The sequence below is a fragment of the Amblyraja radiata genome, chromosome 7, assembly GCF_010909765.2.
Source record: "Amblyraja radiata isolate CabotCenter1 chromosome 7, sAmbRad1.1.pri, whole genome shotgun sequence".
Taxonomy (NCBI): Eukaryota; Metazoa; Chordata; class Chondrichthyes; order Rajiformes; family Rajidae; genus Amblyraja; species Amblyraja radiata.
The window spans coordinates 33,756,943-33,769,266 of record NC_045962.1 but is presented as its reverse complement, the minus strand read 5'-3'; the positions used below and the strand labels follow the sequence as shown (position 1 = coordinate 33,769,266).

Sequence of the window (12,324 nt, the reverse complement as noted above, 5' to 3'; positions counted from 1 at the left end):
CGGAGGAGGTGGGGTAGCTCTGTTGGTGAGGGATGAAATTCAGTCCCTTGCGAGGGGTGACATAGGAACTGACGATGTAGAGTCGCTGTGGATAGAATTGAGGGATTGTAAAGGTAAGACACTAATGGGAGTCACAGTGCCCTCCATAATGTTTGGGACAAAGAATTTTGCAGTATTGTGTGAAAAGTGTGCCATTGCGTGAAATTATAACTGAATATTGATTTAGTAAAGGTGTAGTTTTATACAAGTATAGATGTAGAAATGCTATTATTATATTGTTAGTTATTACAGTACTGGATAGAGACCCATTTCACTGTTTTTCCAACTATCTATACTTCACGCTGCCTTGGGAAAGCAGCCAACATAATCAGACCTTTCCCAGCTCGGTTATTCCTTCCCCCCGCTCCCAGTAGCTGGAAGATACAGAAGCTTGAAAGCGTGTACTGCCAGACTCAGGAACAGCTTCTTCCCCTCTGTTATTAGACTTTTCAATGGTCCTTCCATAAGCTGGGATACTGTCCAATTTACCTCTTATCTTATTGCCGACATTGGACTTTGTCTCTGGAACTGTTGCACTACAATGCTGAGAACAATATTCTGCACTCTGTATCTTTCTCTCTGCTCTATCTATTGTACTTGACTTTGGTTTGATTGTATTCATTAAGAGCATTATCTGCTTTGATTGGATTGCATGCAAAACACAAGCTTGTTAGTGCCTCGAATCACATGACAATAATAAGCCTAAATTAGCCGTCATCCTGTGAAGAGATGTCATCTCCAGCAGATGTCTCCCTACTATGATGAGAAATGAGACCAAGAATTTAGCAAAGCTAGGATTTAGTCCTGGAACTTTGTGGTGTTGCTCCAATCAGCTGCACTGATTTTTCAATTAAGAGTTTACTTTAAAGTTAGTGTTGCATTTTTAATTGCGACAGGTGAAGCTGAACTCCATATCTCTCAATTTTCTTGCATTTTACATAGAGCATGGAATTATTACAAACTTTATGGGTTATACAGTACCCTCCATAATGTTTGGGACAAATACCCATCATGAATTTATTTGCTTCTGTCCTTCACAATTTGAGATTTGTAATAGAAAAAAATCACATGTGGTTAAAGTGCACATTGTCAGGTTTTATTAAAGGCCATTTTTATACATTCTGTTTTCACCATGTAGAAATTACAGCTGTGTTTATATCAGGCACCTGCCGTGAGTAATTACTCAGGGTAGGCAGTCAGTCAGCTTTAAAATAATCTCAAAAACCGCGCATGCGCAGATTGTTCTCCTCACCCGTAGTCGATTTTTATAAAGCAATGTGTCTTCAAAAGCCTTATCTCTTAATAAAGTATTTAAAAACATATACCGTATTTACCGGCAATGAAGACGCTATTTTTAACCCAAAAATAAGGCACAAAAATTTACCTGCATCTTGGATGCCGAAGGTTAGGTTGTTAGCCAAGAAAGATAGACGGCTATCCCTGAGTACAGCAACATCAAGAAAGAAGTTGCTGCACTGATGGATAGCCAAGTCTATCCCTCATCGCTGGCAGCTGATGGGAAGCGGCTGTAAAAGGACAATGCCGTTGAGGGGGTGGGGGAGTTCCTTTCACAGCGTGTGGGGAGTCTGGCCCGGGTCAGCACAGGCAGGAGCGTTGAGAAGGAGGGAGTCGGGGATCATACCAGCAACGCACTCACCGCTTCCGCTACGCTCCAGGCGCGGAGCCACCGCATTGTGGCAGGGGAGGGAAGTAGCTTAGGTGGCTGCGTGCGGCAGCCATTCCTTAAATTCCGGCTACTGCCGGGTGCAGGACATGGCCTCACTTGCTGCGCTGGATGACACTGCATGCCATTCATGCCCGGTCTGTGTCTTTCAATGTAGACCGGACAATGAGGGGACCAGCTCAAGAGCAAAGATCATAGAGCGGAGCGGGTCAGCGGGCGATGGATAACAGGACAGCGGGTGGTGGAGCTTACTGCCGTGTCAGCGCGAGTAACCTCAATTGGTCCCTTGATCGCGCTGACACAGGAGTAAGCTGGCTGCGGCAGCGGTGAGTGAGTTGCTGGCATGATCCTCGACCCCCTCATTCTCAACGCTCCTGCCCGTGCTGACCCGGGCCAGACTCCCCACAAACTGTGAAAGGAACTCTCCCCCCAATTGGTCCCTTGAACTAGTATTGTCATTCAATAAGATCACAACTGATTCAACTTGTCCTGGTGTGCTGCCGTTTTTCCCCACCATCTATCCACCTGCCGTCATCCTCCACCCATTCAGTCATTCAGAATGGAGGAGATCTGGAAGCCTTGGGCAAATTGAATTGTTACTTTCTTTATTTTTATTTTTTGAGTGTGAGAAATTCTGTCCCACCACTTTTTTTTCAAAATTTAGCAACTCAAAATGCGGGTGCGTCTTCGACGCAGGTGCATCTTCATTGACGGGAAATACGGTAGCTCAAAGAAATTTACCTACCACATGATTTGTACACGACGCCATTCTTCTCTTTGTTTCTTAAGATAATGACAATCCATGTTTGAAAAACCCGCCAAGAAACTTGCGTTGCGCATGCACAGTATGCTGCGCAGCACATGCACGCAGTCCATGGTGGAAAGGCAGAATTTCAGCTGCCTTTATAGACCGTTGTCATTGAAGGCATGAAGCAGCGTCGACAGCACGTGAGTTGCACATAGTTTTGTGTGTTACACGTACTGTGGATGAAAGGCACGGAGAATTATGCCTAGCTAAGAGATCGATCTCTTAGGTAGGCACAATTCTCCCGTGCCTTTACTATTTATATTTAATAATGACCTTTTTATAATTTTAGTCAGGGTAGGCACTGCCTACCTTGCCTACCCCGACGTCACGTGCCTGGTCCACCCATTCCAGGGCACCATAATGTTTGAGACACATGGCTTCACAGGAGTTTGTAATTGCTCAGGTGTGTTTAATTGCCTCCTTAATGCAGGTACAGGTACACAAACTTTTATCCGAAAGCCTTGGGACCAGACACTTCTCGGATTTCGGAATTTTTCGGATTTCGGAATGGAAGATTTTTAGCATAGATTAGGTAGGTAGCGCGGGCGGCTTGAAAAGTCTGGAGCGGCTGCCTCCTCCCCGGAGAATCATTGTAAATCATTGCTTAAATGTTAGTCAGTTAGTTGGAGGGATTTTATGTGGTGGTGGGGGGGGTGAAGGGGGAAACTTTAATTCTTAGTCCCCTACCTGGTCGGAGAGGCGGGGAGCGGGCAATGCCTTACCGGGTCGCCGTGCAATAAGCTCCGGAGCGCTGTGGCCGCCGACTCCCAACATCGCGGAGCTGGGGCTGCGGGCGTCCGGCCGTGGGCGGCGCTGGATTTGGAGCGCCGTGCAGCCAGGGGTAGAGTTGCCGGGGTCGGAGCTACAACCGGCGCCGCCCGCGGCCGGACGCCCGCAGCCCCAGCTCCGCGATGTTGGGAGTCGGCGGTCACAGCGTTCCGGAGCTTACTGCACGGCGACCCGGTAAGGCATTGCCCACTCCCCGCCTTGGTAGGGGACTAAGAATTAAAGTTTCCCCCTTCACCCCCCCCCCCCCTTCACATAAAAGCCCTCCAAACTAACTGACTAACATTTAAGCAATGATTTACAGATGTTTAAGTGTCTCCCCGGTCTCCGGGGAGGAGGCAGCCGCTACAGTAGTACAGACCTGGGTTGACCGTGGGTCGTTTCGGGTCAAGTTTGGCGCCAAACGCGAGCTTTGGTGTGCAGACGACATCCCGGAAAAAATGTCCGGTTTTCGGAGCTTTTCGGTTTCCAGAACTCCGGATAAAAGGTTTTGCACCTGTATAAGAGAGCTCTCAGCACCTAGTCTTTCCTCCAGTCTTTCCATCACCTTTGGAACAAGTGTATAGACACATACTGTAGTTCAAACAAATGCCTAAAAACTCATTGGCCAGCAGTTCATTCTACAGCTAGGCAATAATCCCAAACATACTGTTAAAGAAACAAAGGAGTTTTTCAAAGCTAACAAATGGTAAATTCTTGAGTGGCCAAGTCAATCACCCGATCTGAACCCAACTGAGCATGCCTTTCATATGCGGAAGAGAAAACTGAAGAGGACTAGCCCCCAAAACAAACCAAAAGCTAAAGATGGCTGCAATACAGGCCAGGTGGAGCATCACCAGAGAAGACACCCAGCAACTGATGATGTCCAGGAATTGCAGACTTCAAGCAGTCATTGCATGCAAAGGATATGCAACAAAATACTAAACATGACTACTTTCATTTACATGACATTGCTGTGTCCCAAACATTATGGTGCCCTGAAATGGGGGGGGAAACTATGTATAAACACTGCTGTAATTTCTACACGGTGAAACCAAAATGTATAAAAATGGCCTTTATTAAAATCTGACAATGTGCACTTTAACTACATGTGATTTTTTTTTTTAAATTACAAATCTCAAATTGTGGAGTACAGAGGCAAATAAATAAATGATAGGTCTTTGTCCCAAACATTATGGAGGTCACTGTACGTTGAAAAAACAGTTTTGCTCACGATCCAGGCAAATCGTGCCATACACAAGTAAACAAGTTCATAAGTTATAGAAGCTGATTTACGCCATTCAGCCCAAGTCAACTCTGCCATTCAATCATGGCTGATCGAACTTTCCCTCTCAACCCCATTCTCCTGCCTTCTCTCCATAAACCCCAACACTTTTACTAATCAAGCAGTAAAAAATGAGGTGATGCAAATGAGAAAATAAACAGTGCATAATACAGTGGTGCAACTGCAGAGAAATGCAGGTAAAAGACAAATGTATGGGCTGCAACAACAAGAGGTTGTTCCTGAATCTGGTGGTATATGTTGTCACGGTTTTGTTTTTTCTGTTGCCTATCCTTACTGATTGCCGTCTATGGTTCAAGGGAGACAGTGGCTCAGCTGGTAGCCACTGCCTCACAGCACCAGAGACCCAAATTCGATCACGGCCTCGGATACTGTCTGTGTGGAGTATGCACTTTCACTCTGTGACCGCGAGGGTTTCCTCCCACATCGCAGACAGGTGGGTTTGTCAGTTAATGAGCCTCTATAAATTGCCATGAATATGTAGGGTGGATGAGAAAGTGGGATAACATAGAACTAGTGTGAACCGGTGATCGATGGTCGGCATGGACTCGGTGGGCCAAAGGGCATGCTTCCATGCTCTATCTTCCAATCAATCAAGTTCAAGGATCCTGTTGAAGAAGGTGGTGCTGAGTCTTAGGTTCAGGAGTTTGTAGAGGCATTTGCTTGTAATTATGGTATTTAGGCAAGCAGTTCTGATGCTATGTTAGCTGTCCAAGTGCTCATATTATCCTGCACATTCTTCTTGCATTCATGCCATCCCATGCAGATATTATCCTGAGCTTCAATCACTGCCCAATTACTGGAATGCAAATACAGGTTTGATGCTTTCAGCAGCAAATACATCAATCAGGCTGTTTAATCAGTGAAACCAGTTGCATTCCAGTTGTTCAACAGTAAGGTAGCTGGGGTGTGGTGTGAAAAAGTTGATTGAAGGGGGTTTCCCAGATGTTTAAGGCATGTATCCCAAGAACTACGAATGGAATTTTTCAATCATATTTTTGGCAACATTTGAAATCTCATCAGTTGGAAGGCACGATTCATTCATATACAAGGCAGCTGTAGAGTTTGCTGCCTTATAGCGCCAGCGATGAGGTTCGATCCTGACTATGGGTGCTGTCTGTATGGCGCTTGTATATTCTCAAATTACAAATTGGAACAAATATAAACATTTACGAACCTTTGATTTAATTTATCCCGATTTATAATTTCAGGAAAAGAAATATGCCACTGTTTACAGATTCGTGAGGGCAGGGCAGTAGACGTTGTCTACATGGACTTTAGCAAGGCCTTTGACAAGGCCCCAATGGGGTGTTAGATCACATGGGATCAGGCTGAGCTAGCCAACTGGATACAAATCTGGCTCAGCGGAAGGAGTGATAGGGTGGTAATGAAGGGTTGTTATTCGGTTTAGAGGCTTGTGACCATTTGTGTCCCTCAGGGATCTCTGCTGGGTCCACTGTAGATTGTCTCCTATATTAACATTCGGATGACAACGTTGATAATATGGTTAGCACATTCGCAGATGACAGCAAAATTCATGACAGTGGACAGTGAAGAGTGTAAACAAGCAAATTTGAGTAGTTCAGATAACCATTTTGATCATCTTGGACCAACTGGGCTGAAGGCCTCATTCCCATGCTGTAGGTCTCTACAGCTACTGTAGTTATAAACAACTTCAGTCATCTCAAATAACAAAATCTCAGTTAATAACCTCTGCAGCATGGCAATCATCACCTCTGTAAACATCTCAAAATATTCTAAAATAAAGGAGAGCATTGCATTTTGGCTTGTTGTAGGATAAAGCAAATTCTATCAAAGATTTTTATTGTTCAGGTCTGTAAAACCAGCACTATAATTAAAAAAAATATTCTATAGCAAAAAAAGTCAAAAAGCCATTTATTTAAAGAGAAGAAACAGAAACTAAAGAATTACTCCCAATAAAAATACAAATTCCCCCAGAACAATGATGTCTAAATTGCTTACTTTTTGCATAAAATTCACTCATACATCTACAGCAGTGAACTCAAGTTGATAGACAAGCAAATTATCTTGAATTATCTTCACTCCAGTAAATTGTAACAATGCAACTAAATGCAGGGGTTGGTTTGAGAGCAAGGTCAGAATAAATGTGCAACCAATCTACCAGTAATAACACTGTTACACTTTTCTGTCAAAGTGTTCTTAATGAATTGAGATTTTTCCCTAATTTTCCTTGTGGGAATTCTCATTTCTATTCGAAACACATGACTGCAGAGGCTGAAATCTGTGGAAGGGAAATGATCAACATTTCAGTTCAAAACCCTGCATCGGGACAGAGGGTGGTCTACCTGGTAAAAAGGGAGCGGAGTAGTTTAGTTTAGCTTATTATCGCATGTACCAAGGTATAATGAAAAGCAGCGAGTAGCTGAGAGAGATGTACAAGGGAATGAATGTTGATGGCCAAATAGAGCCAGGAGGGGGAGGGGAAAAGAGGTTGGGTTGAGAGACAGAGGGAGGTGGGCGATAGGCGGAAGCAAACAAGGAGAAAAAAGGACAAGTGGATCCAGGTGAACGGAGCAGAGGGGGAAGATGTAGTGAAGCTGGAGGGGGAGGGGGGGGGGGGAGGGGACACACAAACATTACCAGTGCTGGAAACAAGGTAATAATGGTACTGATATGGGAAAGATGATGGGCAGAAGGGGGAGGGGTACCAGTGGGTGAACTCTGCAGGTTGTAGATGTGGAAGGAGAAGGAAGGGAACAAAAAGGTGATGGAGGCTGAGGGAGAAAGCAGGGAAAAGTGATCAAAACTAAGATGAATGGAGGGCAGCACAGTGGTGCAGCATTAATTGCTGCCTTACAGAGACCTGGATTTAGAAACAGAAAAATAGGTGCAGGAGTAGGCCAATATGAACATGGCTGATCATCTAAAATCAGTACCCCGTTCCTGCTGTTTCCCCATATCCCACGACTCCTTTAGCTTCAAGAGCTAAATCTAACTCTTGAAAACATCTTCACTACGTGATTGTACATTCTCCTTGTGGGTTTCCTCTGGGTGGTCTGGTTTCCCCCCCACAGTCCAAAGGCGTATAGATTTGTATATTAATTGGCTTCTGTTAATTGCAAATTGTGGTGTGTGGTGTGTGGTGTGTGTGTGTGCGCGCGTGATAGTGCTAGCGCACAGGCGATCATTGTGGACATGGTGGGCCGAAGGGCCTGTTTCAACGCTGTATCTCTAAAGTAAAATAAAGGTGGATCAGTCTAGAGTGCGTAAAACACAAGAGGCAAGGGTTACCTGAAACTGGAACATACAGTTTCTATGATCATACCAATGGGTTGTAGAGGATGCATACAGGTGGAATGAGGTGCTGTTCCTCTGGTTTTGTGCCAGCCCTCCCTCTGGCATGAAGGCCAAAGTCAGACAGGTTAGTGTGGGAATGGGAAGGGGAACAGAAATAGCATGCAAACGGGAGCTCATGATGACTAGTGGATAGATTGCAGGTTCTCTGCAAACAGGTCACCAAGCCAGCACAGATGTAGAAGAGGCCATGCCAGGGACACCAAATGCAGTAAACGAGGTTGAACTGGAGAATAGAATGAGACTTGAACTTGAATGAGATTGCAATTTTATGGTAATACTTTTTTTCGAAATCGATCATACTTTTTTCCCCAAGTAAAAAAAGTGACAAAAATCAAAATAGATTCATGGAGTAACTCAGCAACAGACAGCATTTCTGGAGAATGCAGAAATCCATGTCCTCTAGAGATACTGCCTGACCCACTGAGTCACTCCAGCACTTTGTTCTTTGGGTTGCTTTGTAAACCAGCATCTGCAGTTCTTTATGTAGATGTGACCATCTTTATCTTTATGTGACTAACTGGTCACATCCTAGACATTGTGGGCTGATGTGCCTGTTCCTGTGCTGCACCTTTCTATCCCAGCTGTCGTTCCCAAGGGTGGATAAAGTGGCATAAAACGCCAGGTTGGATAATTTCTTGAAAAAAAATGATTTTCAAGAAAGCAAAAAGGCAGAGCAGAAATACCACACAGGAAATACTTCATTGATTCGTGGTTTTTGTTTCCGCTAAGTAGTGAGAACTGATTCTGGACGCAAAGATAAACCAGTGGGTCGAGGTAACTGAAAATAACCAGTGTTCTATTCATTAATGCAGCTTCTCAGAAATGCACCGCTAATATTTCAAGCTGCAAATGGTTTCCCCACCTCTCCTGATGGCTCAGGTTCCAGTTTCCCTTCACCTCTCCCCATTATCATCTTTTTTACTTATCATTTTCTATTCTGAAGAAGGTTCCCGACTAGAAAGGTCAGTTATCCACGTTCTCCAGAGATGCTGCCTGACCTGCTGTATTACTACCAGCACTTTGTGTAATTAAAAATAAAAATCAGATTCTAGCACTGGTGGCCTCTGTATTCCTGCTTATCACCCAATCCACCTTTATCCTCCCTTCTGGCCGTTTCATTTTTTTTTCTTTTATCTGCCTCCATCATCCTTTTGCCTCTTAATTCCCCTCTCCCCCCCCTCCCCTACCTGGTTCCATCTGCCCATCTTCCCTCACACGTCTCTCTGTCCATAAAACACCCACTGGCCCCTGTCTCATAGCTCTTTCCCACCCCCTCCCCCCTTTATAAATTGACCATCTTCCTTTTCCTCTTACTGTTGTTGCTAGGTTTCAACCCGAAACCTCAACAATTTCCCCCTTCTCCCCACAGATGCTGCTCGACCCATTGAGTTCCTCCCGCAGATTGTCCATTGCTCCAGAGGGTCAGTTGAGAGATTGTTATCCAGGTTCAATGAATATCAAGATTACATTTCTCTTCCTCCCTCTAAAATAAAGTCTGTTTTCGCCCCACACAGGGAACCCTAATTGGCTTGAAGATAGACACGAAAAGTTGTGAGTAATTCAGCAGGGCAGGCAGCATCACTGGAGAGAAGGAATCGGTGACTTTTCGGTCAAGACCCTTCTTCAGACGTCTTCACCCGAAACGTCAGCCATTCCTTCTCTCAGATAGAGATGCTGCCCATCCTGCTGAGTTACTCCAGCTTTGTGTCTATCTTCGATTTAAACTAGCATCTGCAGTTCCTTCCTACACCCTAATTGGCTCCATTATTTCAACCTATGCAATACTTAGTTTTCATTTACAAAGCCACACAGGATGATGCATGTCTGGCTTAAGTTTGTTAAAGTAAAAATTAAGTGGTGAACTTCAAAATAAATTTGTTTGTTTGTAAACGCATTGCATCGAATTTAATTTTAAGATTAATAGACGCAAATGTTAAATTACAAACAAACTCGATTAGTCTTTAAACTTCTACCAGAATATTTACCAAATGCCCAGTGAAGATAAACAGTGCTCCGACTGGGTAGCTTGGCACAAAGGTTCATGATGCCTTCAACAATTAATGTGCTGGGATCCTTTCAGTTTATGTTTGGTTGTATAAAGTATCTGTTAAAATGCCTATCTAATTGGACACTTCAGAGTAAAAACATTCATGCAAATTGCAGTACACCACAATTGTTACGTTTAAAAAAGAAAAGAAAATTGCAATGAGTCAAGTTTATTATCACATGAACAAGTATAATGAAGTACAGGTACAATGAAAATCTTGCTTGCAGTAGCATCACAGGCACACAGACACGGACAACGTACAAAACAAATTGTATATAAATTACACAAAGTTCTGCAGGACAGTTAAAAGAAAAACAGATGTATAAAAACAAAGACTGTTATATATATTTTTTTTAATTCAATTTATTGTCATTGCACTTTTCAGTGCAACGGAATGGTTTAGCCTGCAGTCATAACATAGAATAAATAACAAACACTCAACACAGTTTAAAGTCCCAAAGTCATTGTCTCTTCCCTCCTTGCTCTCCCTCTGCGTTGAGGCAATCCAAGCCTCCGATGTTGTGACCCCGCCGGGTGATGGTAAGTAAGTCCCGCGGCTGAATCCGTGTTCCGCAAACGGGCCGGTTCAAACTCCGGTCGAAGCTGCCACCCTCCAGTCCAGCAGACGCAGCTGTAGTTGCGGGAGCTCCAGAAAACAGGTCACCACCTGTGACCTGCGAGCTCCCGATGATGTCGTCCACTGGCCCGCGGCCGAGCCTCCAAGGCTCCAAAGTCAGGTCGCACCGCAACCACAGCCCCGAAGTCGGCCAGCCTCTCGTTGGTAAGTCCTGGCTCAGCCTCCGCAGCCTCGAGGTCGGTCGCAGTTGGAGGCCGCCAGCTCCGCGATAGGCCTCAGCGCAGACAGACACGGAGACGGGGGATACGGCAGGAAAGGGCGCACCCCCCCCCCGAAGGAATAGTCAAAAAACATACCACACCCACCCCCCCCCACACATACACAACTAAATAAACCGAAATAAACTGCAACAACGGGACAAAAGAAAACAAAAAACAGAAAAGACAAACGGACTGCAGGCGAGCCGCAGCTGCAAGGCAGCGCCACCACTTCCGGACATGCATCTTCTGTAGCATAGGATTAACTTTAGTCTCACCAGGCATCCCTGAGTGCATTTCATTTTAGAAAGCACTGAACAGTAGAAAGGTTTTATTCAATTCCATTCTCTGTGGGCAGAGATGTTTGTGTGGGTGGACTTTTGTATCCCAACCATATCATTCTCTACTGTTAAAGCAACCTCCAAGTCAGTTCTCAAGTCCAATAAAACCTTTGCGTTCAAATCTTAGGTTCTCGCCCTGCCCCCCTCCCTCACCCCAATTTCTATATCCTATCACTATTGGTCCTGCCCACCCCAAACTCCTGTCCACAATATTTTGGCACCTCCAGTCTCTGATTCTTCTATGTTTCAGGTCATCTCATCTCTCCTTTCCCCATTACTTTGGCAGGACAGCAGTACATTGATCTTTAACTTTGCTGAAGCTTTGCACAACAATGAAATGGTGATCCTATTATGCTCCACCTCTGGAATTCAGGATGCTTTGTTAGGAAAGAAAGCCGCCGTGCTTAAAAATGTAATTCTAATATTAAACAGAGAGATGCGCCACTGACTGCACTACTGCAGCAATGAAATAGTTTAAGTGATTTCATCAATCCATGGCTCAATTTACATTGACTGCTTGTGAAGGCCGGGAGAAGCTTGTGTGCTTTGTACCATAAAGAAATCTTCAGGCTGGGATGCTGTGCAGCCAAATAAAGAAAGAGTCAAGAATTTCCATCACATCCTGCAGGAGGTGCTGAGGAGCCACGTGCTCTGGGCAGGAGGTTTATCAACATATGACGCAGCTGCTGTCAGTCCTCAACAACGTCCTGCATTCATCGCAATATCCATGGTGCAGCATCGAGCCCTGTATCTCATCACCAAGCAGCAGTACCACCAACACTGCCCGACACCAGGGCCCCACAGTGGTAGCCTCACACCGAGATGTATGGCGATAGGATCATCACTTTATCGTTGGTCTAGCATCAGCAAAAGGACGGGGTCACGTCAGGCTCCCATTTGTATAGGATTATGCATACCTCCCAGTTTAAAATCCCTCCTTGTAATTGTTTATTAATACCCAGTTCCTCCACATCGTTTCTAGTCTTTTTTCTAATCTACCCTTAATATATAAATATTGGATTGGCTCCAGACGATTGATTTGACATGGATTTTTAACAATACAGGTAATTTTCTTTCTTGAGCAAGGAATCCCATGACATTTTACAAAATGACAACTGCTTCTGACTGCTTAATGTTCTTGCTGTTTTCCTACAGTCCAAGCTA

General features: G+C 44.6%; 1 protein-coding gene across 5 annotated transcripts in view; it reads right to left on the bottom strand.

Moving 5' to 3' along the window:
* pkp4 (plakophilin 4) overlaps positions 1-12,324 on the bottom strand; it is a 156,050-nt gene that overhangs the window by 110,027 nt on the left and 33,699 nt on the right. The window lies entirely within an intron of this gene.